General features: G+C 38.0%; 1 pseudogene; it reads right to left on the minus strand.

Moving 5' to 3' along the window:
• Positions 1-1,768: 1,768 nt before the first annotated feature.
• Positions 1,769-2,397, minus strand: LOC101589360 (annotated as a pseudogene).
• Positions 2,398-10,739: the final 8,342 nt, after the last annotated feature.

Here is a 10,739-nt window from a genome sequence, read left to right on the forward strand (position 1 = left end):
ACAGGGCACACTAGCATCTGCGAGGACAGTGCTTTACCTAACTGTGGAGGAATCTTAAGATTGGAATTATAAAATAAGTTTTATCACCACTATAAAATCAAATAAAGTAACTCAAGTCAAATTAGAGGCTTCATTTCTCTAATCTTTCCATGAGGCCATAGCTAGGAAAAATTATTTTATTCTAATTAACAATTAATTTGATTAATTCAATACCTCCTTTGATTTCTTAATTCCAGAAGATTCTGTGCTGGTAAGAGTAGGAGGAAATGAGCAACAGGCAAAGGAACAGGAAGATGTAGCTGAATTTTCAACTCTTGATTTGGAGACTGTAAAATTTTCAGAAATTGCTTAGATCAAACTGAGAAAACATAAATATGTATAATAGTAGGCATATATTTATATAATTAAGCATATTAGTATATAGAATAAAAAATTATTGCCAAGTAAAGATAATTTTGATTAGTCACAAACTATATGTAAAAATTGACTTAATGAAAACTAGTTAAATTCTAAGGATTGAATATTGTGGAGGTTTTGGTAATAATATGGAAAAAATCAGAAATTAAATACTAAAGAGTAGCTTTCATTTATTTATTTTTGGTACTGGGGTTGAACCCAGGACCTTTGCACTGAGTTACATCTCTAATTCCTTAAAAATTATCATCATAAGTATTATTTTTGAATGGGGTCATGCTGTTACCTACATTGGACTCAAAATTGCAATCCTCCTGCCTCAACCTTTCAAAGTTTCAAATTGTGAAAAACTGAAGCTTAAAAGCAAAAGTTAAGGAAGTCTTGGTTAATGAAAATAGTCACAACATACTTAGAAATAGATGACAACGAAGAAAACACCAAGCCAGCATTGTCAGCTAACAGCTAAAGTGGTTCACAGAGGGAAATGCAGACCTCCACGTAACGAAGGCATGGCTACGGGGAGAAACACCCTTAGCTTCAACAAAGCCACAGAAGGGCTGCCCAAGACCGTCAAGGTGAAAGCCCTGAACTGAGGCACTGTTTAGCAATTTTTTTAAAAAAATCCAGTATTTTGGAATGAATTAAATACAATTAGAACATATACCATTAAAGTCAGCTTTTAGAAAGAAAGGGGAATTATTGATTTGCCAATTAGATTTGTTGTAAATGCATGTACTAAGGAAAACAATGTATATGTAAGTTATAAAATACCATAATCATTTTATTCACTGCTCAGGGTTTACTTTTCTTTTCAGGATTTCAGAGAAAGAAACAGACTTTCTCACTGTCCAGCTTCTCTGGTAGAATCTATTACCTAATAATCTGGCTGTCCAGGTAGTATAATTTTCAACTAAGCTGTTCTCTACGATTTGCCTTCAGCTTTACAGTAAATGAAGCAACAGAAAGAAGCTATAAGATGGGCCTATTAACCTTTTAGCCACATAAGATGAATGCAGAGATGGAAGATCATTACAGGGATTTTCACTGAATTCCAATAAGAATATGGATCTTAAATTACTGCTTTAACCTATAGAAAATTTTCCCTTCATTTACCAAACATGACCCTTATCTACCATACAGATGCAGTGATAATTTACACTTTTTAGACTGGAAATCTACTATTGCAATCTTGCTTTGCTTTATAGGATATTTCCTACCATGGATGTATTTTCCAGTTTTTAAGAAACTGAATGAATTGTAATTTTTTTTTAGCAAACCTTACATGTTCTCTCATTTTTTTCCCACATAGAACAATAAACACCTTTATTACATGAGTTACATCAGGAGGGAAGGTTTATTTGCCTTTCTGGGCCTTGATTTTCTTCAGCTAGAACTCCAGCTCTTTGTCCTCTAGCACATAGCCGTCTGCTCGGCCACACTGGCCTCGTCTTGATGCAATGCAGGCAGGAAGCTTGCCCTGCTGGAGCTGCTCCTCCAGAACACTGCTGATCTTGGCGTTCTTTTTCCTTTCATAATACTTCTTTTGAATTTTCTTTGATCGTTTTTTGTTTAAAATCTCCTCCTCCTCAGGAGTCAGCTTGGCCCCCTTTTTTCGGCCCAGGGGCAGTGCATAGTGGGATTCGTGCCACTGTAGCTACGGCATGCTGTCAATGAGCACAATGCAGTTCTTCACCAAGGTCTTGGTGCGGACCAGCTCGTTACTGGATGCACTGTAAATAACATCAGTGATTCTTGTTTTTCGAGTACAACACTCAGAGCCCCAGGAGAAGTTTCCCACATCTAGCCGCAGGGCTCGGTACTTCTTGTTGCCTCCTCGAACTTGGACTGTGTGTGTGCAGCGGGCACCAATCTTAGTGTTGGCAGCAGGGTGCCCCAACTCGTACTTCCGCTTCTTGTGCTAGGGCTTTTTTTTGCCCCCGGTCTTGAGGCGCTTGTGCCAATTGTCCCGAGAGATGCCCATTGCTCGGCCCCAGCTGGAAAGAGCTGTTCTTTCATTTTTATAAATATTTCTATCACAGTTTCTCAATATTATTTTAATTTACTGTTAAATAATCCCTTTGCTAGAAACCAATTTTATAGACCCATATAGTTTAATTCAATAATTTAACTCATTCTACTAATTGTAAGCAACTACCATGTGCCAACTTGAGTGCTGTACATTCAAAGATAAGGCGCAATTTTATCAAGTAATTAAAAGTCTGATGAAAGAGACACACATAAACAGATGTGTGATAAAAATGCAATGATAGTTTATGCAACATTTTGAGGGTCTGGTAGATTTTCTGCAGGTCATGTTCTAGAATCAATTAATGATGGGCACCTCATCTGTCTAAGAAATATAGAATTGAGATTCTGGAAGGGTGACCAATAAAGAGGCATTAAAGTCTCACCAGGCAAAAGGATATGAGAGGAGTGGGGTTATGGAGAGCATTCTGGCTAGCAGGTGTGACACTGGAAGTCAAGGAAGAAGTCATAGAAGTCATCCTGAGCAGGGGGAGCCAAGCAGCACCTCAGGCAGGCAGGGAAGACGCAGGCTGTTGCAGAGGGCAAAGGTCAGGTCACCAGGGGCCACATGGTTCTCAGGGAGGACTCTTGGTGGACATTCTTTGAGTGACAAGCAAGGCAAAGTGCTCAGAAAGCCTCTTCTGAGTGGAGAACAGATTATACAGAATCAATATGTAAGAAGGGTTCTGATAAGGAGGTATGACAGTTGTTTCAGGGAAACATGGTAGGACATAAAGACTGAGATAAAGGAGTGCACTGATTTTTATTGGTGGTGTGATTCATTATGGTAAGAACGTGTGACTGAAAAAGACAACAAAAGTTTAAGTTTCTAAAGATGACTTACAGTAAAAGATGAATTGTCATTAGCCACTCCCCTTAAAAGTACTATTACTTTGTTAAGTGAAATTCTGTATCACTTGCAATTTTTCTGTTCTAATACTATTTTGTAATCTATAAAAGAGGAGTCCTCTTTGCTTCTCGCTTAGCCACTCATTCTCACCACTCCTGAATCAGTGTTGGGAGTTCACTTTCACGAGCATCTTTAGTTGTCTTGTGGTAGCTGTCTGGATGTCCTGAGCTGATTCAAAACATATACTCTGCGTGGTCATTGTCATTTAGATTTTAAGGAAGGCCCAGAAGTCACAATATGCCAGATCCAGTGAATACGGTCACAGGCCAGGTTTTAATTTGACAGAAATTGCTATAAAAAGTGGATAAAGTCCGATTACAAAATATGACCCATGTTTAAATTAAAAGTGATGCAACAGTAAAAGGAACATTGCTATTCGTCCCATTCAGAACAGAGCACGCACCCTCTCTCTCTTAGAAAACACTTATCCCATCATTCTTGATGACTTAACTTTTATTGTAATGTCTTTTTTTTTCCTTTAATATTTATCATAACTTCAATCATCATTCTATTTAGTGGTTAAACAGAGCTCAAACTTTCTGTCTAGGTCTATGGATGAAAATCCAGGAGTTGGTAGAGCTGTGCTTCATCTCTATACTCTAGGGGAGCACTCACTCATGACCTTTGCGTTCCAGTTTTCCTGCCATCCTGGGCTCATGGCTTCTTCTATCACTGTGGGCCTGACTGATGTCACATCTCCTTCTCCTAACCTGTATTCGGATCTTTGGATTATACTGGGTCTGGCTCACCTGAGTGACCCAGGAGAGGGACCTAAGATGTCTCCTTATGTCTAGAGTTCTAACTTAGTCACATGTTCTAAGGTAGCATACAGCTTTGGAGGAATCTAGATGTGGAGATCTTTAGTGGGCCATTATTAAGTCCATCACAAAAGATAGAATAAAAAAATATTTGGGAGAATTTGGAAGTTTACAAATGTGCTATGGGATGGTAAGAGAAAAAAAGTTAATTTTAAAAATGATTGTCATTAACTGACTTGAGGCCCACAGGAGCAAGATTCATTCAGGGAAGGGCACAGAGAGATACCTCAACCTCAACCAGCACCTCAGCCAACAGGAGCTATTAGCAGTAGTGTGGCTCTCCGAACAGGAAACCTGCGTGAGAACGCTGCTGGAGGCTCTAAGGTGGATGCGTTAGAGTTGAATCATGTTTGACACAAAGGAGAAGACTGGAGTGAGAAGAGCAGCAGGAAGTCAGCGTTTGGGTGTGACTGTGCCCTTAACCCTGACTGAGGAAGACTTGTCAGAGGTGGGAAACGGGGAGAGTAGAGTATAGGGGAGCCGAGGGAGGGAGTAGACAGTGCTTTGCACTGCGTGTTCCCCAAAGCCTCCTTTAGAGTTAACGTGTTTTCTGACAGCACAGCATGTGCCTCCACACTTCTCACCAACATCAATGTAACTGTACCTTTCTTTCAGCTATCCTTTTGTATTTACAGGATTTTTTTAACTACAGAGTTTTGTGATTAAATCTATATTTAAAATTTGAAAACCTCTGGAGGAAGGAATTTGATATAGAGAGAATAATAAAAGTCACCTGGTCCCTTGCCGGGAGCATAGTGCGCGTGTGACCAAAAGGCTACAGCTCCTGGTGGTGTGGATCAATGCCCGCCCTCAGTGCCAGGCGTCACTGCTCCCAGTCTCTCCACAGCATCTTTGCGTTGCTCTTCTGGGGCATTTTCATACTCCGTTTTCATTTCTTGTTTTTACTTTTCTGTATCTCTTTCTGGCCTATGAACACATGAAAAATCTCTCCAGGGACTTTCATCTTTGTACTGCAGGAGTAAAAAGATAAGGAAAATTTTATTCACTAGGCTTCCTGTGAAGGAGAAAACTGCATGCCTTCAGAAACGTGAGGCAGACGGCAATAGCAGCCTCAAACAGAAAATGCTTGCTAAACTACCACACAGGAGCAGAAGGGATGAATCATTTTGTTCCTGAGGAGAAAGGAGAAGGAAAGGAAAGATAAGCAAGGAATATAGGGAAAAAGAAAGATAGGAAAAAAGAAGGCTGGTCTGACAAGGGGATTCTGTGACTTCCAAATTATCATTAAAGTTTCTTCACATGCAAATGCTTTTCTTTGAAGTAGTAACCTATAGAGGGTCTGAACTTTTGGTTGAATTGGTATAGATAAAGACAAAGATTGGGTGTAGAGCATAGATCTTTGAAGAAAATACCATGAGAATTGAATATTGTGGAATATGAAGAGAGCATAAGAGGCATTCAACCCTCATAGGCAATAAAAGTGTTTGAAATAAGAATATTTATTGATTTATTAATTTATAGCTCAGACTCATAGTGATCCTTCTGTTTTCAGCCTCCCCAGTACTGGGATTATAGGCGTGTACCACTATGCCCAGTCTCAAAATAATTTTTAGGCCAGTGGCACCCAGGAAAAATCTAACATGAGTCACAAAACACAAATCTTGGATATAATTTAAAACATTAAATAGTCATGCCAATAAAGTAAAAGTAAACAGATATAATTACTTCCATTTATTTATTTATTTTTTTGCAGTACCGGTGATCAAACTTGGGACCTTGCGCATGTCAGGCAGGCACTTATGCCACTGATCTCTCTCCCCGGCCCTTCACAATTACTTTGAATAATCTTTTTCCTTAAAGATTATTAGGAAACAACAGCATCTTAGCATATAATTAATATAGAAATTGTCAATGACATATTTGCCATTCATTTTTCTGGACTGGGTTTGTAGAATGGGGTGTGTACTTTACACTTACATTAACTCTCAGTTTGGATCGGCCATATTTTAAGCATTTTATAGCCATATGCACTAAGTGGTTGCTATATTGGACATGTGTGCATCAGGCTGGCTTTGTGCTAGAGTGGGTCCCTGGGCCTAGTGAACACCAGGCCAATACGAGGCATGGGACGGCTCCATCTGCATGAGTTCACTAAGTCTAAAGAGATGCATCACTGATGCAGTGATTTAAGCAGACCAACTTTCTCACCCCCGATGGCCAGCATGGGCCACTGGAAGCCTAGGATTTATGGCAAGTCAGAGTGTCAAGGCTCTAGAAAGCTGTCTAGAGTGGAGGAGCGCCTGTGTGCACCTCATGTCACACCACAGCTGAGGGACCCTGAAGGGCACTCCACTGGGCTATGAAGATCACTGAGCAAATACATTACAGACTTCCTGTTCAAGGTAGCAGCATCAGAACTAGGTGATTTCAATCTCCTCCTTGTCTCATGATACTGTTTTCAACATTTCTTACAGTTATTCTGAGAACTACAAGAGGAGAAGGTATAGCGTTGCCAAGGCCATCAAGATACTTGTCCTGTAGCATTAAAAATCTAGATCTCCATAGCATAGAACTCTAATGCTTGCATTTAATATTAAAATTTCCTTTTTTTGTTTTGTTTATAGCATAGAACTCTAACATGTGCATTTAATATTAAAATTTCCTTTTTTTGTCTGTATTGTTTTCTGTTGAGGAAGTATCCTGGCCTGTAGCTCAAGCCGGACTTAAATGCCCTGTGAAGTGTAGGCTGGCTTTGGACGTGCAGCAGTGCTCCCTCTGTAGCTTCCCAAGTGAGCTCACAGGCCTGCACCAGCATGCCCAGCTAAGATTTCATTTCATAAGTTTTTCAGTGTTGAAAAACTCAGATCAAATAAAGAACTTCACCTCAAAGATTCTTAGCCAGTAATAGAGCTACCTAATTGGCACAATATTCACTGTAGCATCAGTGAGAGTACAGTAAATATATATTAATCATCAAGTCTTTATTCTTTCCTTTACCCACAAAATGCCTCTAAGGGGAAGGATGTGACCAACGAAGTCTTCTCAATTATTTACACATTCAGATTACAGAGACAGTAGTTGTACTTAGTGAGATTTATCCATGGGATAATTTGAAAAATGCACTTGATCTGCCAGCGAGGGCCAATGCAATGTATGGATTACTGGGAACAGTATCTCTGCACGTGAAGCAGGGTTTCACTGTGCTTGTTTGCTTCAGATTTATTCCTGCATGCAAACTCCAAAGTGACTAAGTAGCTATTAATCTATAACACACATTGTTCAAGCACACAGTAAAACTTTTAAACTTAAAAGGATTTTTTCTGATACTACCAAATTGAAAAAAACTTACAAAAGCAGATGACATAACCTTTTAACTCACCTAGAAAAAAGATCTTTTAGAAGTAACATCTATGTTTTAATTCCAGAAAACCAGCACTGAGGTCTGACTTAAGTGCCAGAATTGTCTTGTCTAGGAACTGGTTTAGATGCAGTGCTGCTGAACTGTGTAAAGAAGACTTCATTAAGTTGGCTTTCATTCTATTTATGCCTTTGCCTTTCCTTCAATGTTTAAGTGAAAATAACACATAAGAAATCATTGCTGACAGGCCTAGAATTTGTCTTCTATTATTCATTGTGATACTCCTCTCTCCACCCACCATTACACTCTAACAAGTCAAATATCAGTTAAAGGGCTGTTTAAGACCCTGTAATTCACAGCATGATATCTGTTTTGACTATATTTAATGGCCAGCACTTACTCCAAATGAGTTAAAGCATATTATTGTGTAAGCATTTATTTTCACTACTTTACTGCCTTGGTAAAACATTTTCCCATTTCTCCACTGCTTTTCTGTTCTCCTGTAAGTTTAAATCACAGACTGTAACTAGCTAATAAAAAGGATTAGATACTGCACCAAACAGGTTGTTAAGTGGGGGAAATTACCACCACACTAATGAATGGATAAACACATATATACATATCAAACACTCTTGTCTGACGTTTTTCCCATGTGCATGTTTATTTAAGAGTTTTCTCTCCAATTCAGTCTCTCTATTTGCAGTTTTTTCTCCCTGAGAATTGCATGACCGTCTTGTTTAAAGGAGAACTGTGTCTGGCCCTCTTGGTCATTCCCCTAGACTTTGCTTTGTACTAATACCCTATTTGATGAGTTAAAAATCTAATGGTACAGTATACAAGATAATTTAAATAGTGCTAAGGTCTCTTTCTTTACTTTCTGCTAGAATTGCATAGACTGTCTATCACAGGATCACGTACTATCTTCAGATATACATCTATAGTAGTTTTTCTTTCATTTCTAACATTTTTCTGTTTCATACCTGGGTCTATCACAGTCTTGATGTTGTAAAATCTTACAGTATTTAACAACTTTTCCTTCCCCACATAGCCAGGTAGGATGAGAATAGGATCCCTTCTTAATGAAAATTGAAGCAACGATTCATTCTCTTGTATCTTTTGAATATTATCTCTTGTTCATTTTATTTTTGAGATGGTGGCTTTTTCTTGCATGAAATGAAATCATATTGGATCATTTATTTGGACATTGAGCTAGAAGTTTAAAAAGTTCCTATTTAAATTTTCAGTTCCAAGGGGCCAGGGAGATAGCTCAGTAGAACAAACACTTGCCTCGCTAGTGCAAGAGCCTGAGCTCAATTCCCGGATCTGCAAAAATAAATAAATAAATAAATAAATAAATAAATAAATAAATAAATTTTCAGTTCCAAAATTTTTAGTCTTGACCAGGAAGCAGTTTAAAATAAGTGATGCTATATATGAGTTTTTATGTAGTATGGTGGATTACATGTGAATTTTTGTTTATTTTTGTAATCTCCAGATTTTCCAACTATTTCACCATGAAGATATTGTTATTTTTTAAATCATAGAAATGAAATACAAATACTTTCTCTTTTATATTTTTCTTTTCTTTTTTTCTGTATTGTAAGGAAGGGTCTAAGTGTGTTCAGGGTCTCACTACTAGATCACACTCATAGAGATTCTCCTGTTTACAGCGTCTCTAGTGCTGGGATTCAAGTGAGCAACACCATGCTCAGTCTCAATCACCCTCTCAGAGTGCCCTGGGGGCGAGGCTGGCGCAGGAAGCCGGGGATTGAACTCCTGGCCCCTGTGCCTGCTTGCAGGTGCTTTAATCTGCTGAGCTATTTGGCTGGCCCTATATTTTTCTTTTGAAAATTATTTCATTGGTATACTTTTGATGTATATAAGGATCATTCATCATAGGTAATTTGTATATGCATATCTTGATTCTGCTTTTTTCCCCCAGTTCCCCTCCCCTCCCTTCAACCAGCCCACCTACCCTTCCTTATTTACACAAGCTTTATTTCCATTTTTTACTTTTATTTGTTTTTCTTCTTCCCTCTATTCAACCCACCTCCCCTTCCTATTTGAACATGTTATTTCTATTTCCCAATACTTATCATCCATTCTGGTCCTCATCTACTCTTCTGGTTTCTTATACAAGATAAGCAATGCATATTTAAACGTATTTGTCCTATTTATTTCACTTGAGAGTATGGTCTCAAGGTGCATTCATTTACCTAGTAATGTCTGAAGTTTAATCTTATTTACAGTGGAGTAGAATTCCACTGTGTATAAAACCCACATCTTCTTTATCCATTCATCTGTTGATGGGCATTTGGACTGTTTCCAAGATTCAACTACTACAAACTGCTGCTATAAACATGGTTGTGCATATATTGCTGTGGTATGGTGCTTTTAATGTTTTTGGAATGATACCATGAAGAATATATGGGTCAAATGGAAACTCTAGTTTGAGTTTCTTGAGGAGTATCCATACTGATTTGTATAATGATTTTATGGTACCATCAAGAGTGGTGAAGGGTTCCTTTTTCCCTTCAGCTCCATCAACATTTGCTATTAGTTGATTACTTTATGACAAGCATTCTTTCTTGGGTGAGATGAAATTTTAGTGTTGCTTTAATTTGTATTTTTCAAATGACAAGAGATGTTGAAATGCTTTTTAAATACTTGACAATTGTACTTCTTCAGCTAAGAAGCATCTATTTGTTTCAGATACCCTCTTTATACTTGGGGAGTCTGATTTTGTTTTGTTTTATTTTTGAAGCAGAGTCTCCCTGGGCCCTTCATGCTGGCTTGGAAATCAGTATGTAGCCCAGGCTGGCCTCAAACTCATGACGATCCTCCTGCTTCAGCCTCTGAAGTACTGGGATTATAGGTGTGTCACCACACCTAGAAAATATAATTTTATTGAGTGCTTTATATATTCTAGATATCAGTTATTTGTAGGAGAGAATAGCTGCTAAAGATTTTTGACATTGTTTTTTTCATTTTGCTAGTGGTTTCTTTTGCTGTGCAAATGATGAGAGTCCAGTTGTTGATTCTTTTTATTTTTTTGATAATTTTATTGATAAACAAATAGCAATGAGACAGTTTCAAATCAAATAGCTAGGACAGTTTCAATAATTAACACAATGCATACATTCTTCTTAGTGGTTAATTGCTGTACAAGATGCAGACTTGAGATCCTATTTACAAACACCATTAGAACAAATCATTCTATTCATTAAGAGAATATAACTATATATCTATCCTA

Source organism: Octodon degus, unplaced genomic scaffold, assembly GCF_000260255.1.
Source record: "Octodon degus isolate 3935 unplaced genomic scaffold, OctDeg1.0 scaffold00180, whole genome shotgun sequence".
NCBI classification, from domain to species: domain Eukaryota; kingdom Metazoa; phylum Chordata; class Mammalia; order Rodentia; family Octodontidae; genus Octodon; species Octodon degus.